Source organism: Ovis aries, chromosome 16 (assembly GCF_016772045.2).
Source record: "Ovis aries strain OAR_USU_Benz2616 breed Rambouillet chromosome 16, ARS-UI_Ramb_v3.0, whole genome shotgun sequence".
NCBI lineage: Eukaryota > Metazoa > Chordata > Mammalia > Artiodactyla > Bovidae > Ovis > Ovis aries.
This window is the reverse complement of record NC_056069.1, coordinates 38,034,875-38,045,025: the sequence shown is the minus strand read 5'-3', so window position 1 is coordinate 38,045,025 and position 10,151 is coordinate 38,034,875. Positions and strand designations below refer to the sequence as shown.

The 10,151-nt window shown below is 40.9% G+C and overlaps 1 long non-coding RNA gene across 1 annotated transcript; it reads right to left on the bottom strand.

The window, feature by feature from the left end:
- Positions 1-547: 547 nt before the first annotated feature.
- On the bottom strand, positions 548-5,470 carry LOC121816816 (uncharacterized). Its single transcript, XR_006056531.2, has 2 exons — positions 4,233-5,470; positions 548-856 (listed from the first exon to the last, which is right to left on the bottom strand). It is a non-coding gene; the product is annotated as an uncharacterized LOC121816816 (long non-coding RNA).
- Positions 5,471-10,151: the final 4,681 nt, after the last annotated feature.

The window sequence follows — 10,151 nt, the reverse complement described above, 5'->3', positions numbered from 1 at the left end:
TTCCTTAGAAACTGGGGATAAGTTTTTTCTCCTTAGGTTATCTTGACACTCATAGTAGGTACTTGATAAATATCTATTGGGTAAATTTCTCTAGCACTTTTCCCATTTAGACATAACTATGAAAAAAAGTGGAATTGAGGTATTTTTTTAGGCTGCATTACTCTCTAATTTATTTATTCTCAAGCATCCTGGAATATTTTTGTTGATGTCATTCTGAAATGCAGCTTTTTAAAAAATCTGCTAATACAAAACAGCTTGTTTAACTAAACTTCCAGATGGGACTCTCTAAAGATATTTCTGCATATCTAGAATGCACTGTTCACTTTCATGCATTGGAGAAGGAAATGGCAACCCACTCCAGTATTCTTGCCTGGAGAATCCCAGGGACACAGGAGTCTGTTGGGATGTCATCTAAGGGGTCACACAGAGTTGAACACGACTGATGTGACTTAGCAGCAGCAGCAGCAGGAACAGAATCCTCCAATTATAGCTCACAATGGTGTCAATTATTCATTTCTAGAAAACAAACTTCCCCAAGACTCGATGGTTTAAAACAGCAATGATTTATTATTTTTTATGATTTCTGTAGGTTGAATAAACAGTTCTTCTATCCTTGTCTTGGGTGTATTCAGTTGGCAGCTAGGCTGGGGCTGTCAGCTGTGATGCCTTTATTCTCCCCAATGTGACCTCTCCATAGGATAACTTGGGCTTCCTCACAGCATGGTGGTCTTAAGGCAGCATTCCAAGATGGCTCCATCAGATCTGGCACTTTGGTTGAGATGGTTGGAGTTGCTAGGATCTGGCCACATGGTCTCTCCAGCAAGGTAGCTGGACTGCTTGATATGGTGACTCAAGACTGAGGGAGCAAAGTACGACAATTCTTAAAGAAATGTTCAGTTCAGTTCAGTTCAGTCGCTCAGTCGTGTCCGACTCTTTGTGACCCCATGAATCACGGCACACCAGGCATCCCTGTCCATCACCAACTCCCGGAGTTCACTCAGACTCATGTCCATCGAGCCTAGACTGAAATAGACTACAGAGAAGGCACTGGCACCCCACTCCAGTGTTCTTGCCTGGAGAATCCCAGGGATGGGGGAGCCTGGTGGGCTGCCATCTATGGGGTCGCACAGAGTCAGACACAACTGAAGTGACTTAGCAGCAGCAGCAGCAAACTAGACTAGCATCACTTCTGCCACATTATGTTGAACAAAGCAAGTCACAATGCCAACCCAGATTCAAGAGGAGGGAAGATAAATTCCACCTTGTGATGGAAGGAGAGCATAGAATTAGTGGTTATCTTAATAACCTATGCATGCTAAGGCACTTCAGTCACTTATGACTATTTGTGACACTATGGACTGTAGCCCTCCAGGCTCCTCTGTCCAAGGGTTTCTACAGGCAAGGATACTGGAGTGGGTTGCCATGCCCTCCTTCAGGGGATCTTCCAGACCCAGGGATCGAACCCACATCACTTTACATCTCCTGCATTGGTAGGCGGGTCCTTTACACTAGCATCACCTGGGAAGTCCTTAATAACCTATGGCTCTAACTTATTTATAATCCTTCCATATGCAAAATACACTCATCCTTTCCAAAGATCTACAAATATCTCATCTTATTAAGGCATCAGGCATAGGACTAAGATCCAGGATTTTGTCAATTCAGATATGAACAAAACTCCTAAGGCATTTCCCTGAATACATTCAGTGTGGCTCCTCTCTTCCTGAAAGATCTGTAAATTAAAAAGATAAATTTTATACCTCCCCATATACCCAGCATTCAGTTATGTCCAACTATTTGTGATGCTATGGACTGTAGCCCTCCAGGCTCCTCTGTCCAAAGGTTCAATCCCTGGGTTGGGAAGATTCCCTGGTGAAGGGAGAGGCTACCCATTTCAGTATTCTGGCCTTCAGAATTCTGTGAACTGTATAGTCCACGGGATCCCAAAGAGTTGGACACAACGGAGTATTTTCACTTCACTCACACAATATAACCATCTGGGGTGCTATTAAAAACTACCATGCTAGAGTTCTTCTCTCTAGACTAATTAAATCAGGATCCGAAAATGCATTAGGATTTGTCCATAAATGATTCTCACATGCAACCAAGGTGTATTACTCTTATCTAGAGATAAGTCTTTTAAACTGTGTTTTGCATTCCAAGGAGGTAACTTTGGACAAATCTCACACAACTTCAGTCACAGTAGTCCAGCTTTTTAAATCTGATACAGATAGATAGATAGATAGAGAACAATTTAGTTCACCAAATGAATATTATGAAAAGATAAAGTTTGAAAACACTAAGCTGTTGTGATAGCCTAGGACTCTTGGCTTCATGAAATAGAACATATAATCATTAAGATATTTTTCTTGGGACTTTTATGGCTGGTCTACAGGAATAACTTTGAAATCATAATTGTTTAGTAAGAGGCAGGATCTGCCTTTCAGCACCTCCAGGGTATTGCTCTATTTGCACAAAGCCTTCTGACCATATTGCAGATTTAATCATCTTCTCAATTTACTCAAAGGTCATACAGGACCTAGTCTCTGTGTACAGCAGATCAAGAGAAGCTTTCCGTGGATCCATGTTAGGTGCTTTGCAAGGCTCAATGCCTGACAAGTTCCCAGAGCTTGTTTTTCAAAAGAAGAGCTGCCAATTCATTTCCCTTGAACTATATGGATATAGGGCTTCCCACGTGGCTTTAGCGGTAAAGAACCCCCTGGCCAGTGAAGGAGACATGAGAGACCTGGGTTCGATCCCTGGGTTGGGAAGATCCCCCCCCGCCCCGGAGGAGGGCATGGCAACCCACTCCAGTATTCCTGCCTGGGGAATCCCATGGACGGATGAGTCTGGCGGGCTCCAGTCCATAAGGTTGCAAAGAGTCAGACACAACTGAAGCGATCTAGAACACATGCACATACAGACCTAATTCTTGTGGGGAAATTTTACCCTACAGAGAAAGGTAAGAATTACTATGGAGGAAGTCTTCAAAAGCCTTATTTCTCTAAAGACCAAACAATGTTTGTATTTATTTTTATTCATTTATATGGCTGTGCTGGGTATTGTTGCAGCACACAAACAAACTCTTACTTGTGGCATTTGGGATCTAGTTCTTCGACCAGGGATCAAACCCAGGTCCCTTGCATTAGGAGTACAGAGTTGTAGCCACTGGACCACTGGGGAAGTCCCAACAATGTTTTTAATCATCAAAGCAGAATAAAGGCTAGAACAGTTTGTTATTTGGATACTTCCTGAGATCAGGCATCTCAATTCTGAAGATAAACCTCTACAGTTTAGCAAACAAGGCTCCTCAAGAATAAAAACTTATTAGCAACGTCCACATGGGTCTTCATTTTAAGGATCTTATAAAACTGGTCCCAACCACATTTCCTCTCATCCCTATCACTCCTCAATCCTTGAAATCTGATTTTGCTCACACCGTTCTATTCAAACTTCTCTGATCAGTCAGTTCAGCTCAGTCCCTCAGTCATGTCCAATCAATCATGTCTTTGCAATCCCATGGACTGCAGCATGCCAGGCTTCCCTGTCCATAACTGACTCCCAGAGCTTACTCAAACTCATGTCCATCCAATCGGTGATGCAATCCAACCATCTCATCCTCTGTCGTCCCCTTTTCCTCCCACCATCAATCTGTCTGAGCATCAGGGTCTTTTCCAATGACTCAGTTCTTTGCACTGGTGGCCAAATTATTGGAGTTTCAGCTTCAGCATCAGGCCTTCCAGTGAACATTCAGGACTGTTTTCCTTTAGGATTGGCTGATAAAACTTCTCTGATAAATGTTGCCAAATCAGTGGACAGTTGATGGTCATTAGGTGGCTGCACATCTGTTTAATCAGGTCTCTATTCTCTAAGTTCACTAAATTTACTTCCTTGTCTTCTCCAACAACACACTGACTGGTTCTCTTGGGTACCCTTTCATGAATTTCTTGTTTTCTCTTCCCAGCCTTAAACACTGGGATCATTCAAGTGGTCATGGTTGGCCCCTACTCTTCTCATTTACGTGTTCCAATGTTTTCATTTATGCTCTTTGTCTTAATTATTAACAACTACCGATGATTCCTAAATCTCTTTGGGCTCATAGTCTGGTACCCTACAAACATTTTCCAGAACACAGTCACAGTCTAGATTGCTCTGGAGGGCCTTCTAGCAGCATCCGCACATTGCGCTATAGCCTTCCACCACAATTCCTTACGTGGAGTTCTGACCATTACCCTGTATATTTTGTTCCTTCTCCTCTTCACATGTCCCTCCTCTTCCTGCCCCAGACTTCAATCAGACATTATTTGAACATCTCGGTGTGATATCTAGAAGTCTGCACTGTGAAAGAAGAAAGATTTACAGTAAGATTCCCTAGTTTACTCTTTCATGCCAGTGACATGCTCTGCACGACATCATCTAAGTGTCTCTTTTTTAGAATTAACATTCAATTTTTGATTTCTTTTTTTTTTATAGGTAAAATGATGCTTCAAGAGGACATCTTTTCCTTTTGCTCTGTCCTTCTGTTCTTATATTGCCACACATTCTGCATGGTGTTTCCAGCAACTGTGATCTTACTTATTGATGGGAACTCGCCTTTCATCATGAACTGGAATCAACATTTCAGTAGATCTTCCCTGTTCCATGGTAACCTAGGGTGCTTGGAGAAGGCAGTGAAGTGCTACAGGGCTTGGCAGTTTACTACTCAGCCTTGTTTTATACGGTGATTAATATCCCCTACAGGACCCGATTACAGAAACATTTTGTCTCTTTTCTCTTGCACAGACCTAAATGACATTTAAGGGGTCTCTTGAGATGCTCAAATTGATATAAAATACATTCATATGCTCTGTATCTTTCCTGCTAATGACATGTAGCTAGAATGTTATCTTTACTGCTCATTGGAGACACTTCCAACTCTTGCCTATAACAGACTCTTGAGTATCAGCTAATTTCTGGGTATTTAAGATTGTCCTTGACCTTGATAAAGTTGCTACTATAATAATTCAAGGTGCTACTTTATAAGGCAGTATCAAGGTTTGTCTTACTCCATAATAAGTACAAAGCTGTATAATGTCACCGTGCTTATTTAATTAACTTGCAGAGTAGAGCATGTGAAATGCTGGGCTGGGTGAAACACCAGCTGGAATCAAAATTGCTGGGAGAAATATCAACAACCTCAGATATACAGATGATACCACTGTAATGGCAGAAAACTAAGAGAAACTATAAAGCCTCTTGATGGAGATGAAAGAGGAGAGTGAAAAGCTGGCTTAAAACTCAACATTCAAAAAACTAAGATCATATCATCTGGTCCCATCACTTCATGGCAAATAGATGGGGAAAAAGTGGAAATTGTGACAGATTTTAGTTTCTTGGGCTCCAAAATCACTGCGGATGGTGACTACAACCATGAAATTAAAAGATGCTTACTCCTTGAAAGAAAAGCTATGACAAACCTAGACAATGTATTAAAACCTAGACAGAGAATTTGCCAACAAGAGTCAATATAGTCAAAGCAGTGATTTTTCCAGTTGTCATGTATGGATGTGAGCTGGACCATAAAGAAGGCTGAACACCAAAGAACTGAAGCTTTCAAACTGTAGTGCTGGATAAAATTTTTGAGAGTCCCTTGGACAGCAAGAAGATCAAATCAGTTGATTCTAGAGGAAATCAACCATGAATATTCATTGGAAGGACTGAAGCTGAAGCTCCAATACTTTGGCCACCTGATGCAAAGAGCTGACTCATTGGAAAAGAACATGATGCTGGGAAAGACTGAAGGAGGAGGAGAAGCAGGCGGCACAGAGGATGAGGTGGTTGGATAGCATCACCAAGTCAATGGACGTGAATTTGAGCAAGCTCCAGGAGATAGTGAAGGACAGGGAAGCCTGGCATGTTGCAGTCCATGGGGCTGCAAAGAGTAGGACACCTCTTAGCAACTGAACAAAAACAACAAAGATCTGGTGAAAAACATTTATGAATGACTACATCCTTGTCCCTTTCAGTAATAATGTAGCTCCCTCGTGCTCACCATGTCTGAGGCAGGTGTGACACATTTCTTAGGCCTCCAATAGTGTGGGTTTGGGAACTCACCTCCACACCAGGCAAATGTGATAGCAGAGCCAGTTTAGCTACTCACATCTTGTGCTGCTATCTTGAAGGACACTTAGTCTCTAAATCTTTCAAGAAAGCCTGGTCCGGTTGCTGAGCACAACTTGCTGGGCTGGTTGCATAATAACTTTACGTTAGCATTAGGTTATCCTGCAGTTCATCAGAGGGGATTAGTTCAAGAACAGATCCTAAAAGCCTTTTAATGGGAATAAGAATCAGGGAAAGAAGAAATCTGATTTCAAGAAAGCCTATGGAAATTTCCCATAGGAAGTTAGGTCCCCAGAGTGGCCCCAGAGACCGGCACACCATGGCAGGCATCCTTCCAGTCTTTTCAGAGTTCTTTGTAAAAATCCTCAGATGGCTAAACTCAAGGACCAGCTTCCACAGCTGTAAAATATCAAGGACATGTTTCTCCCATCAGCCTCCCTAATACAGCATCTCTTGTCGGAGAGGAATGACTACCACTGCATTTGGATCACAAGGAAACCAAACAGTTGCTCTCTTCAAACCTTTGTTTGCATCAGCAGTACTCTTCAACACCCAGAAGTCTCTGCTTTTGTATTCAAATGTTGAAAACCTACACACTCTACACCACTATTTTCCTGTGAAACTTTTTGTAGTAGTAGAATTGTTCCAAATCTGGGTTGTCCAAAATGGTATGTGACTATACCAGCTATATGTGACTACTGAGCACTTGAAATATGGCTAGTGCAACTGAGGCACTGAGTTTTTAATTGAATTCAATTTTGACTAATTTAAATATGAATACTCACTTGATGTTAGTGACTGTGGTGTAGTATTGCATAGCTCTATACAACTGAAACATAGATAAACACAAAAAAGGAGCACATGAAATAATTTTTAATTATTCTAAAATTATAAAAGCAACATACCATCAATAAAGGAAAAGTTTAAATAGACAAATGTGGGGGAAAACCACTAAGAACACTCATTTCTCATCTAGATGTAGGTATTATTAATATAATGGTGTATGATACCCTTTCTATTATTTCTCTTCATTTTTTTTTAGTTTTAAGTTTTTTATTGGAAGTAGAATTGCTTTTATTATTCACATGCTTCTACATTTATTTTATTCATCACCAACAAATAAAGTATTTTTCAAGTAAGCAATTACTGAGAGTTTGTAAAAATTCAGTAGTTATTTTAAAAAGAGATGAGATCATAAAATACAACTGGATAATATATAAGAAATATTAACTGGTGATTCCTACATGACTTCACACATGGATGACTTCTTACATGGAATGGTAAGAAGTCTTACATGGAATGGCAAATGGTAAATCCAATTTACTAACATTTCCCAGAGATAAGACAGAGTAAATATAAAAGTGATGATTTAAGGATTTGTACTCCAAATGTCCTAGCATCATTCCAGATAAGATGTTTTATAATATAATTTTTTAATATATGTTTGTGAAGATCTAAAAATATCTATCATTATATATTTCATAGCTTCTATCTGTAAATAAGTCAAATTATATCATCATTGTCTAAGAATATAGACACTACATATATTTGACAATCACTTCTATAAAATAGTTTGGGTTTCAGAATTTAACAACTTGAAAATACCTGATCATTTAAAATTTTTCTATAAACATACTAGCAGTATACCCTTTGCTTATACTATCTTTTTAAAAATTAATTTTACTTGGAGTATAGTTGCGTTACAATTCAGTTTTTGGTTTTGTTTTTGACCTTGCTTCATGGTTTGTGGGATCTTAATTCCTTGACCAAGGATTGAATCCAGGTCCTTGGCATTAAAGGCAGTGAGTCCTAACAACTGGACAGCCAGGGAATTCCCTCTCTTCAATTTAAGATGGGAAAACAGTGCAACCTGGCCAGTATATAGTTGGAATGGTCAACAGAATAGCATAAAAATCCTGGATGAGCCTGGATTAACTGGTTATAACTATGCCAGGATCTGTCTCCTGCATAGCCAGCAGGTCGGTGGCTGCATCTGAGGGGTCACAGCCCACTGTTCGCCTTACACAAATCTCTTCCCCATAAGCTGTCTATCACACCCTAAATTCCCACTGTATTTAGGTTGTTAACAGCTAAATATTAGGTACAGCACTTCAGCTGTTAGCATCTCAGGAGAGCATGGTCTGGATGGTCAGGGTGAGACAGGGGCATCTGAAAGGCATGAGCATCCAAGAGGCGGTGTTTAGCCCCCAGGACAAGGAAGGAGAATGCCTAGAGGGAAGAGACCTGGCTGAAAGGTCGAGAGTGCCATTCTCATCCCTCAGTCTAGGCTGGGTATACTGAAGGCACTCATTCATTCCTTCATTCCTGTGCCCATTCAACAAGCAATTTGTTAAGTACCTGTCTGATGTCAAGGTGCTTCCGAGAAGTATGCATATATTAGGATAAACAAAGTTATATTCACTCCTTTGTGGATTTAGGGGTCTAATACAAAGACAGACAATAAACAAGGGAACAACGAAAACTCAGTTACAAGTTGAGAAAAGTGCTCTGAAGGAAACATAAGCATAATGACCAGAGGAAAGTAGGAGAGCGTCTCTGTGGATAAGAATAGATGAGGAAATCTGCTTTGAAGAAAGGACCTTTTCACTAAGACACAAAAGTTGAGAAGGAGCTAATCCAATGAAGTGTGTAGGGTGGTTGTGTGGGGGTGTGTGTTGTGTGTTCCATGCCCTGAACAAAGCATTAGCGAAGCCTGGTCAGGCAAAGCTTGGAGCAGTGAATGAAAAAGGGCAGCAGGGCCTAGAGTTGGAGAAGTAAGCAGGGGGCAGATCAGGCAGGCCCCTAGGCCTCATAAGGGCTTCCTGTTTACTCTATAGGAAACAGGAGATGTTGGCAGTGGAGTCAGGAGGGTGACATGGTTGTTAGCACTTATTTTGGGTGAATCTCCATTCTAATTGCTGAGGGTGTAGCACGGAGCTGAACCAGCAAAAAATCCTTGTCCTTATAGAGCATATGTTCTAGTGGGAATTGAAATCACAGGAAAGTCAAGTTTAGAGAAACTGTTGAAAATTCAGTCATGACCTTCGAGGTGACTGGAGACACTCCCTGAGACAGATAAAGTCAGACAGGCAGGATGCCACCTGCAAAGCGCAGGTATTGGCCCTCCAGCTCAGGAAGGACTTTTCGCTTGGATCTTGGGCTCCGCCTTATCAGAATGTTCCTTTTGCAAACCGTCCACTTGTTTCCTGACCTGATAAACTCAGCTCTCCTTCCAGGCAAATTGGTTATCTTTCTGTCTAAGGGTGTCTAAGGGCCTGGTTCTGGGATTGTTACTCATTTATTTCCTAATTCAGATTAGTATGGGTTGAAATTTTCTAGCCAGCCAAAGTCAAAAGTTTAACTGCAAGCCAATGGTAGGTTAAGTGAAGAATATTCCTTTCAGGAAGTGTTTCATCTGCCGCTTAAGCTGCTAAAGAGACTCAGCCAGAATCTAAGTGGTCTTAAATTTACTCTCAACTGATTTCTTATAGTGAAGCCACAGAAATTCACCGGGCCAGCCTCCAGCTCTGCACAAACCAGCAGCTCATCTTTGTCACTGTGACTGGCTAACACTGCTCCTGCACACACAGCGCCAAAGTGTAGTGAGGCATAGCGTGATCCTCCGAGCAAAAGGACAGGCTGTCCAGTCCATTTCTCTTTCTAGATGCCATCCCCATACAGGTGAAATGGACTGAAGCTTTTTTGTTTGTTTGTTTGTTTGTTTTTTACACACTCTGCATCATTTGGCTGTGGCCTTGAGTGGAAAATATAAGAGAATGCCAAAGAAACTTGGTAACTGAGATAAATAATATTTTAATGAAATGTTTTAAATTAAAAACTGATACAAAAAGTCCTATGTAATATATAATTGACATGTAATGTATAATGAACAAAGTATCATAAGTTTAACAGAAGATGGTATCCACTGGGGTGAACGGGGCCTAGAGCTGTGCAACATGTGGTAAGTTACTCAGCCTTTCTGTTCCCAATTTATAGAGGAACAAACTGAAGCCCAGTGAGGTACTCATTCTTTCAAGGAGCTATTGATTCAT